Here is an 11,841-nt window from a genome sequence, read left to right on the forward strand (position 1 = left end):
TTACAACAGTCTATAAACCAACTTTTAAGTAGATGAGCTTACAGACAAACCCATCAAATACACTATAGAGAAAACAACCTCAACATTTAAAACCAAGAAAAGAAATAACAATAATAATAATGACAGTTAAAAAAACGAAACAAATTCAAAAAACAAAAAAACAACAACAATAATAATACAAAAATACGAGAGTAATAATAAATTAAATCAACAAATAAGTTAATAGAAAATAAAAAGGGGGGGAGCGCAAATATATAGTAATATCATTTACATGGGCACACACATGCATCCTCCTTAACGTCAGGTCACCTCCAAGCACATGTATGTGCATGCTTGTTAACCCATGTAACTATCTGTTAGACTCCATCTCTTCTCAAAAACATCCTCGTTATTCCTTATTTAGTGAGTTCCCTTTCCATAACTTTTACTTCTTGAATTACACTTTTCTGCAGATACTTCACTATCCACAAACATGTATTTTTGTATTTGTGTTGTGTAAAGTCACATCCACAAAAATACAGGGCGATTTGCAAATATTTGTGGGTAGTGAAATATTTGCAGATCATGGTACATATTTGTGAATTGTCTTCTGTGGATGTTTACAACTATTATCTACAGATCTGCTGCAGTACCAATCGGACAAAATTCTGTAAACAAACAGGGGGAAAGTTACAAATGTCATGTGGCCCATAATTGCACAGGAAGCAATCTGCAAATGCAAAATAGATGCACAAATGTGTAGATATCACTTTACATGTAAACCTTAAAATACGTATTTACAGAGTAAGTTATGCAGTATTTGCAAATCGCCCTGTATTTTTGTGGATGTGACACAACACAAATACAAAAATACATGTTTGTAGATAGTCAAATATTTGCAGATCATGGTACACATTTGTGGAATGTCTTCTGTGGGTTACAACTAATAAAGTCCAATTAAAACTTCCATAGAGGTGATGCTTCACGTTTTTGCGTCTGTCAGCCAAGTTTCGAAATGTGTACAGTAACAAAATAATTACTTGCAATTGTCAATCATTACCAGCTCAGCAGGGATGCTGGTATTGTTTTCACCTTGTGCACGTGTGTGTGTCACCTACTGTAGCAGGAACTACCACAGCTAGTTTATATAATTTATATCTGCGGACAGATTTTGTCACCACAATAACCACAACATCATGAATAATGCATGAAACTTCACAGGTGTGTAAATCAAAGTGAAGGCCGACTTTGAAGATGGGTGTGGTCCGAGCAAGGACACCGGAAGTAAGGGGGGAAGGAAGGAAGTGTGGAAGGGGCCATAGACAATGCCTATGGAAAGGAGGCTTGGTCACGGGCGGACAATGTGTCTTGGGGTGTGGGGTATAACACATGCGCAGTGTAACTGAAGCTGCGGTCGTGCGTTGGGATTGGCTCAATTTCGGCGAGTGCAAGCGAGATTTTACTGCGCATGTTTAATACCCCCGGAGATATGACGAGTGACCCAGCCTCCTTTCTATAGGCCTTGGCCATAGAGAGCCTAAGTCCCGCCCCTTCCACTGGACCACCATTGGACCTTATTTCTGGAAAAAAATATGAACGGTAGTCAACGGAGAGAGATAAATATTTGTTTTATCCCGTTTGAATTGCCCCATGAATCACACATTATGATGTTTGTTAATTTAAAAGATAATTTTGCAAGTCAAGAAAGTCTCAGTTTGTCGTAGTATCATTTAGTTTCGTCTGAAACCGTCTCAGTGAACTACATCTCTCGTAGCTATTCTCTTAGCTATTAGTTAGTTACTACTCAACTCATCAAAAACCAAGTTAATGAGAATCAACAACAAGAACACACCAATAATCATGGATCAAAACCAGCTAGAGGAAGTAGCCAGCTTTACATACCTTGGGAGCAGAGTTACTGTGGACGGAGGTACGGAGGTCCGGAGGAGGATGTCAAAGCCAGAATTGGAAAAGCAAAGACAACATTCAACATCTTAAACAAAATCTGGAAAACAAAAAAACACTCAAGACCAAACTACAAATCTTTAATTCAAATGTCAAATCCATTCTACTCTACGGATCCGAAACATGGAAGACAACCACCAAAACATACTGAACAAATTACAGACATTCTTTAACCGCTGCCTCCGACGCTTCCGACGCCTCCTGGGAATCTACCAGCCCAACGTCATCTCAAACGCCAACCTATGGGAACGCACCAAGCAGGAAACAATAGACATTCAAATCAATAGGAGAAAAATGGAAGTGGATATAGTTCACACACTCAGAAGACATAATAGATCAATCACAAAGCAGCAGCTCTAACATAGAACCCACAAGGAAAGAGGAAGAGAGGACGTCCTAGAACCACCTGGAGAAGAACCACAGAACAGGAGATGAAGAGGGAAGGGCTGTCATGGCAACAACTAGATCGGAGGGCACAAGACCGGAGAAGATGGAGGGGTTTCGTCCATGGCCTATGTTCCTTAGGGAATTTAAAGGCCTAAGTAAGTAAGTAACTTAACTATGTTCCACGCACAGATGAAACGTTATCTTACCTGTTTTATCCAGCGACTCCTGGTCTTTTTATCAGCCGGGAAGCGAAAAGAACGAGCGATACCCGTCGCTACTGTGAGTTCATTCCAGTAGGAAAAACACAGGCATCGTAGCTTCAGAGAGACAGACGTCACTTACGCAACGTTTGGGTGTGTCGTCTTTCTAATTATGTATTTTCACAGTCTGATAGACTTTCATGACTTGCAAAATTATGTTTTAAATTGATGAACATCATAATGTGTGATTCATGGCGCAATTCAAACGGGATCAAAACAATCATTTGTCTCTCGCCGTTGACTACTGTACATATTTTTCTGAAATAAGGTGACTTACAGGCTCTCCATCGGCCCCCCTTTACTTTACGCCCCTGGCCCTATTTGGCATCGTGGAACAAGATGACCTCTAGTTTATTTCTTCCATAATTTATTTGATAAAAGTTTGACTTCCTTGCATCAATTTCCCCTGTTTTCACCAAACCTTTAGGCTGTGAGTGAAGAAGGAAACAACCTGTTGCATTTAGCAGGTATCTTGACAATGAGGATGAGGATCAACGGGCTTACTGATGCATGACAGGTGTATAACTCAGTTACTTTTGGCAGACCTTTTCAGTTCTTCCGACTCCCTGTGTCTATTAAAGAATGACTCATGACAGGTTTAACTGCACACTCAGATACTTTTAATTTCACTTAACCTGCTGGCAGAGTTTTTAGTTCCTCCGGCTTATTGTTTCTAAGAAAAGAATTCCCCTAAAGGTCTGAATAAACGTAACTCTGTTCATCTATTAACTCTGTATATTTACATATTTTTGGAAATAAATGTAGGCTAATATTTCTGTAGCAATGTTCACATTTGTTTCTACATAGTAAGGAATCTATTTATATTCTGGTACCGTTGCTAAGTTACACATAATAATTGTACTAAATGGGTGACTTGATTAGTCACTAAGGAAGGAGTGAGCAACAATGAAGCACTAAGCACTAATTTATTACATTAATGTGAGTCCCTGAAGTGTTCATCAGTTGCTGATCCACTGTGGGTGGAGGATCGACTCACTCATGGTCCAAGCATTCACACTGTACTGGCCCATGTGGCAAAGCAACCCACCGTACTTACACCAAAAATAAGTAAATTCAAGTGTGCTATTAGTATACTTCTTTTGAACTTAAAATAAGAAATTATACTTTCAGTTCACTTTGTATGTACTTATCAGAGATATACTTGGCTCATACTGACAAGTAAACAGAAAAGTCGAAGTATACTTGGCTCATACTGACAAGTATACTTAAAAGTCTAGTATACTTGGATTATACTGACAAGTAACAGAAAAGTCTAAATATATTTGGCTCATACTGACGAGTATACAGGAAAGTCTAAGTATACTTGGCTTATAGGCCTACTTGTACTTAATCTTTTGATCAATATATACTTATGAAAAGTATAATGAAGTGTTCTTGCCTTATAGGCCTACAGAAAAGACTACTTGGCTTGTAGTTGTGCTTACTTTATGAGAGAGTCGCCTATTAAAGTGCGTGAGAGCTTGTACGATGAGGTTATCGGTTTGTCATGTATTCAGGGCTTAATTCAGTGTTCTTCAGGAACTACATTGTTGTTTAGTTACTCATCTCTTAACGCTTCTAATTTGGTTACAACTCATTTCCTGGTATTAACTTACAAAAGGGCACCTTAACTATTTGCATATTTGTCAGGAGGCTCAGTTCTGTAGAAGAGGGAGTGACATGCGTTTAAAGGGAATAATGATGAAACCTATTACAAATTATTATAAATTATTCAGCATTGTTACAGGAGTGGTTATGACTTGCACTCTGTGTGGGATAAAAATAATAAACAAACTCCTCCTGACGACGACCTCATGGCAAACAAAACTAAAGAATGACAGAAACTGATCGACTTGGACATATTTACTGCTTTTTATTATACTTATGTTCCTTTTTTTAAAGACAGAAACTGAGTCCTCTGTCACCTTATTTGCTCCTATCCTGCCTGATACATGTTGCTTCCTTATCATCTCTGAATGCCTCCTGGACTCTGGAACATTTGTTACTTTAATAGCCTTGGTAGTTACATTTGTGTTGATATAAAATATTATTCTATTTTGCTTACTCCTCTTAAATGAATCTCAGGAAGAGTCACAGTTTTATAGAAGTCCCTTGTATCAGGTCAACCAGATGACACACAGTAATGGCGGTCTGGCGAAGGTCAGATTTACACAGAGGTTACACAACTATCGATTAGATAAATGACTGGATAAAGTGCAAATATTTATTATTTATTCAGACATATATTATTCACACAAGTTGTATTAGCGGGTCACTAAAACCAAAAGTCCAATCGAAACCAGCAACTGAAGTCCTGCACTTATCAACCTTATCACTCTGGTTACTCCTACTGCTTCCAGTTTCCCCCTGTGCGAAGGTCGTACCAGAGCACAGATGTGATGCCAGGCAACATTAAGAGCAATAATGAATGATAGAAAGTAATTGACTCGGACAAGCTTTTATGGATTTATTGCATGTACGTGAACTTTAGTTTGATAATGTATTTAAATACGACATTTAAACTACAGTTGCCGTGTTCAAAGACATATAGAGATGTCAGTAAGAGTCTGTTAGTCTCAGTCTCTGCCTTTATCTCAGTTGGATGGGTACCAACAGGCATTAGAAGGAGACGGGCGGTGATGTGAGACAGCGTGTAGGCAGACAAAACCTATAAAAAATGTCAAATAAAATTGCCAAAACTAGACTCAGAGAAGTACGAAATGGGTTTCTCTCTGTCTGACCACATCTCTGCTGGAGGAATGTGTCAGCGTCCTGCCAAGTCACACGCCTCACCTCGCTGTGTCCAAACACCACATCCGCCCATATATTATGTGATCACGATGAAGGAGAACAGGAATGGACCATTTTTACAAACGGCCTATAGAAAAAGTATTATTTCATATTTGTTTCGGACTGTATTTCCAACCCCAACACCTGCTACACAAACCGCTTCTAATATTACTGTGTGTTTGTGCATAACATGTATTTGCATATTTTCATTGTCCTGACGTAAAGTCATCTTTGCACAAAGTACATATTATTAACTTTAAGGTGTGCCGTGGATGTGCGTGAGTGAGAACCAGTGACAGAAGCCAAAGAACTGCATTCCTCTCCTGGCTTAAGGGATTAATAAGTGCGCTGTAATTACGTGTGCTCCATGACTTTTCTTTTTTTTTATCCAATGAGATCCACCCAAAAGATCAAAGGTTCCCTTAAGTACAACGGTGATATAACATGATGGGCAAACGGCGAGATAAATCAAGGAATATCAGGGAGTTTCAACATCTTACTTTCGAGCCTTAAACCTTTAACTTCTGCCGTCTATGTGTGTTGTCGTTACGTTGTCCTACATTGCTGACTCATCTTCTCTAATTGGCCCTTTTCACAACAACCATTTTGGCTTAAACACCTAATTGTTCAATTTAACCATTGCTCCAATTTAGTGTGTAACAGCCATTCCAGTGAACCAAGCTTGCGCAATACCACGGCCCTAACCCACATAAACGGAGCAGGGACATAATTAATGGTATTAATTACACCTGTGTTCAGCCTGCTACAGATATGACATGTCACAATGACTGCTGTGAAATTGTTAAAGAGCAGTGACGCCCATAAACCCAGATAAACTAATGAGGGTGAGCCCACAGGAATGACAGCAATCACAGTCTGACAAACATCTGACACCTGCATCACATCAAAACACATAAACATTGATTTATGTTCCATTTTCACCCGATGACATAATAATAAAGTATTAGTTGTAAAAAAAAAAAAAAGGCAGCAGGTAGATTACGCAACAATCTGAGATTTTGGCAACATATTTGAGGGTTAATACATGTCGGATATTTAAACTGTGAACTATATAGAGTTTATGTAAATATTAAAGGTCCCATATTGTGCTCATTTTCAGGTTCATATTTGTATTTTGTGTTTCTACTAGAACATGTTTACATGCTGTAATGTTAAAAAAACACATTATTTTCCTCATACTGTCTGTCTCAATATGCCTGTATTTACCCTCTGTCTGAAACGCTCCGTTTTAGTGCATTTCAACGGAATTGCAATGGAATTGCAATGGTTGCTAGGCAACAGTTTCGGTCCATGTTTACTTCCTGTCAGCTGATGTTATTTACATACACTCCAACAGGAAATAAACTGGGACACATTTAGAATGTTTATGTTTAAAACCGTGTGATGATCTATATATATATATATTGTATATTTGTGACATCACAAATGGACAGAAATCCTAACGGCTTGTTTCAAACGCACAATTTCTGAATACGGGCTGTGTGTGTATTTCTCCGTATATTGAGTGATTTGATAGTTTAACAGTATTTTATATATCACATAAACCTGCTTTATAATATAAAAGACATGCAAATCTCACTTTTTTACAATATGGGACCTTTAAGTCAGTAATAATGACTCTTATATGTGTATGAATGGTGATTAAAACCGGTTCTGGAGATAAAGGAGGAGGAAGACACCTTTGGCTAGATTCCATGAGGAAGCATTCCAGGCCCGACTGCGTGATTTAGATTAAGAGATATTACGTACTTTGACCAATTGCACAACACGTGTCTTGGGTATTAAATTCTTTATAACAGCACGGCCAAGAAATGAATCATCTCACACTCCTCGCATGTTTCACTTTCAATCACGCACGCATGCACACACGGTGCTCTGCGATGTGTGGTTGTAAGGTTAAAAGCTTTCTTGTTTTTTTCTCCTAATGAGTGCATGGAGCGGATGTGGCTCTAGTGAGCTCCAGCTGACTGTTCAGACCTGGTTGTTGTATGTAGGGGGATTCTCCTCTACAACACATCTGCTTCATGTTAGGGCCTGGGGGCCAGTACAGGAGGGCCCAACAATACACACTCTGCTTCTCAGTGGGGGGATGGCAGGAGAATGCCTGATGAACAGAGACAACACAGCCCCGATGGCCACAGGCTGGAGACTGGCTTATAGTAAAGCTGCTAACATTTTAAGTTCAATATATCCATTGATTTTTCTTTTTTCGAAGGCACAATATACAAAAAGAGGAGCAAAAACAAAACAGTGCAGGAACATAAAGGTAATCTCTCTCCCCACCGACCCCTCCACATAAAGACATAAAGCAAAAGAAGGAAAACAGAAGTACACAACAAACATATGCTTCATTTGTTGTACAAAAACAACGTACTGCTCCCCTATTTTTCGGACTGGATGACAATAAAGAAGAGTAGCTTTGTCACGTTGGCACTTCAGTTTTGTTTTCTTTAGACTGTTTTTTTTGCCAGCAGGTTACAGACGTTAACATCCATCTGATAGTTTCACAACAGCAGGAAAGAAAAACCAAGATACAAGGTGCAGGAAGTCAGATAGTACGTTTAGCAAAACATATGATGTATACACTTAGACATTTTGAATACACTAGGGCTGTCAAAGTTAACGCAATAATAACGCGTTAGATCTTTCGGAGGTTGTAGCGGGCTCAGTTTTAAAACTAGAGTGAAGATACCGGCGTCATATGAAACTAGAAAAACCCCAAGGAATTGGTGCCAACCATGTCATACTAGCTTTTTTGGCGAGGAAAAAAACGTCATGGCCATTTTCAAAGGGGTCCCTTGACCTCTGACCTCAAGATATGTGAATGTAAATGGGTTCTATGGGTACCCACGAGTCTCCCCTTTACAGAAATACCCACTTTATGATAATCACATGCAGTTTGGGGCAAGTCATAGTCAAGTCAGCACACTGACACACTGACAGCTGTTGTTGCCTGTTGGGCTGCAGTTTGCCATGTTATGATTTGAGCATATTTTTTATGCTAAATGCAGTACCTGTGAGGGTTTCTGGACTATATTTATCAATGTTTTGTGTTGTTCATTGATTTCCAATAATAAATATATACATACATTTGAATAAAGCAGCATATTTGCCCACTCCCATGTTGATAAGAGTATTAAATACTTGACAAATCTCCCTTTAAGGTACATTTTGAACAGATTAAAAAGCAAAATCATGCAATTAATCGATTGACAGCCCTAGAATATATACATAAAATGAGACTTCCCACTATTTACTCTGTGTGCTGCTCTGACGCTTGCATCCACCCCACACACACATTCCATACACACTGTAGCTGCACAAAGATGCACTCATTTTCTGCAGGGTCTCTTCGGGGGAAACGGAGATTCTGTATCAGTCAGAGGTCACGTCTTCACGATTTATGAGGTACAGCAGCTTGTTATTGCGTAACGTAGGCACGCTGATTTGATTTGTGCGTGACCCACATCTGTGTTACAAGCTGTAATACTGTAACCCTATCACCCCCACTCCCCCCGGGTAGTGGGGCATGATTGATGTTTACTTTCTTTCACAGGATGCATACCTGAAGACAGCCAGGTACCTGTGTTCTCCCCACCGCCCCACCTCCCCTTAAGCTTGGTGGGTTCACCTCCGGGCCATGAGCTCACCGTGAATCAGCCCCAGATGTGCTTCTGGAGTTAGACGGCGTTAGCATACGACACAGGGAACCCACCCAGCAGCAGACGTCAAAAGGGACCCCCTTTGAAATCCCTTGTTAAGTTTTGTCACCAGCTGTTTGTGTCGTGGCGTCAATGACTAGATTACCTCGGAGAAAAACCAGCATTAGTCATCGTTTCGTGGCGCTTCTTACACAAACAAGTTGTGAGTTTAATGGATACCGGTACTGTATATATAACCCGAAAGCAATAAATGAAATGTAATAAAGTCTTTTTATTACTGTATTATCTTGTCACAGCATCTTTTGCTTTCATTCTAACTTTATTCATCTTGATTTGGAAGTCGGCTATTTTGAATTTTTTGTGAAATTTTCGTGTATTTTTGGCCATTTGCAGGCTCCGTACTTTAACGAACTCCTCCTACAGATATAGAAAACACACTTTAGTACCACTTGGGGATAACGACTCAGAGTACGTCAGGTATCAGAAGCCCAATATCTGTTTATTAAAAAATACCTGGTGATCCCGGCATATTCCCGGTGTCACCCTGACAAAATAAGTGATAAAAAAGGCTCCTATCACTCCTACTTGTATTAGATGAAAGAGCACATAACCTTCCTCAAATTGACCTTTACAAAGAGTACATTTAGACTGTGTTTTGTCCATATCGAGCATCACTAACGCTAGTGAAACTGGATCACTGGAGCAAGCTGATCTTAAAAAAACGTTGCTGTTTTTCTTGTTAATCACGGCAGCTTGTTGTGTCATACGGGTGTAGCCCACGGAGTGATTGTTTTGAGGCTGTTGTGGAGGGAACTTGGCCAGACCAGTTTTTCGAAATCTAGATGAGTAAGTGTGTCAGATTGCAGACCCTGAGTGTGTTTGTTTTGGTGCGTTGTCACTCTGGCAGGGTGGCGCTGGCCATTGCACATCTGTGAGTGAGCTCAGTGATTTGTGTGGGATCGGAGAGAGAAGGAAAGGAAGGGGGGAGGCTACGCAACCACGTCATGTCGGACCCAGAGAGAGCCATCTGTATTATGTCATGACTGCTGGGGCACCCCACCCTTTGCTCTATGTTTCCCTCCCTTACAGACTCCCTCACCCACTGTTTCTCTCACTTTAATTGCTTTACTGCTGCGTGTGTTTTTGGTTTAATGTTACTGACAGTCATTGTTGCCATGTTGCCTCTAACACAAATGTGTCCCAACACTCTCCATCTGTGTTTTTACCAAACTGTTACACCAAATTTCTTCATCCGATCTCCTTTCATCTCGTGTCTGTCCCATCCATCCCTTTATGATCGTCCACCTTTCAGCATTGGAGTGAAAGCTCTCTGTCTGCACTTGCCTGCCTCATTTCATGTTCACCTTTGCCCCCTGTAGCGCCACCTGAAAAACAGACGTGGACGCTCAACGGCCCCGTAATTACGTAAAGGAGTGTTCCCTTCAGGAGCTCCGGCTAATTAACACCAGTGTCAAAGTTGATGGAAAAGAAAGTGATGTTTCTTTTTGCCTCAAGCCAAGGCTTTAAAGCTTCTGTTAGAACTACAACAGCAGCTATAAGGGAGTGTCGTCATTAGTTTATACTTTTGAAACTGAGTCAACATACGATAGAAACGTCCAGTACTGTATGTGCATCCTGGTGTGTCTCTGTGACATAATGAGGGCAACGGACACACCCTGTAATAAATCAACTCACTCTCTCACTCTCAAACACAATAGACAGAACAACCAGACAATAAGTGCTGAGAGCTTTAACAAGGCCGTAAAGCCTCTCAGTAAATGGCTGAGCCTTCGGGGGAGGAACTCTGCTCCCTACTGTTTCTCCCTGCCGGCTCGCTGTCGCATGGCCTGGATGTTTGCTTTGATGTGGAGAGGGGGAGATTGGGTAGGTAGTTCATAACGTTCAGTATTGCTGACAACATCCCTGTAATTGCTGTTACATTTAAATCAATCTCTCCACCGGCAGTAGAACGAGACTAATTAAATGAGTGTGTCAACAGAGAGACTTCTTTTCTGACCTTTGCCCTTCATGTCTCTGTGAGGCAAAATTAATTTCCTCAACACACATTTCATTTGAGGCTCCTGTTCTTGATTTTAATCTGGGTAATATAATGAAACTAATGAGTATAAAACTTATTTCTCAACAACCATGTGTTTATATTTGTAGCTTATTGCACCCCCTTCTGGCCAAACACTGTCGCTAAAGGTTGGTGTAAAATCTTCCCACATCATTATCACCACAAGGGGTCAAATTTCACCTTTATATGTTGATATCATGGCAATTCAGGTTGGTACAAGTTGATTTTTTATTTTTTTTGCATGACAAGGTAAAATTTACAAATATATTACTACTATAATACTTTTACTTAAAGGTCCCATATTGTAAAAAGTGAGATTTGCATGTCTTTTATATTATAAAGTAGGTTTAAGTGCTATATGAATACTGTTAAACTATCAAAACGCTCAATATACGGAGAAATACACATAGCCCGTATTCAGAAATTGTGCATTTGAAACAAGCCGTCACGATTTCTGTCCATTTGTGATGTCACAAATTTACAATATATAGATTATTACACTGTTTTAAACATAAACATTCTAAATGTGTCCCAGTTTATTTCCTGTTGCAGTGTATGTGAATGACATCAGCTGACAGGAAGTAAACATGGACCCAAACTGTTGCCTAGCAACGCAATTCCGTTGAAATGCGCTACAACGGAGCGTTTCAGACAGAGGGTAAATACAGGTATATATTCAGGCAGACAGTATGAGTAAAAT

At 39.9% G+C, this 11,841-nt stretch overlaps 1 protein-coding gene across 1 annotated transcript in view; it reads left to right on the top strand.

The window, feature by feature from the left end:
• The window catches only part of tmem126a (transmembrane protein 126A), a 592,581-nt gene that overhangs the window by 132,451 nt on the left and 448,289 nt on the right, over positions 1-11,841 (top strand). The gene's annotated exons all lie outside the window — the stretch shown is intronic.

Source organism: Sebastes fasciatus, chromosome 10 (assembly GCF_043250625.1).
Source record: "Sebastes fasciatus isolate fSebFas1 chromosome 10, fSebFas1.pri, whole genome shotgun sequence".
NCBI lineage: Eukaryota > Metazoa > Chordata > Actinopteri > Perciformes > Sebastidae > Sebastes > Sebastes fasciatus.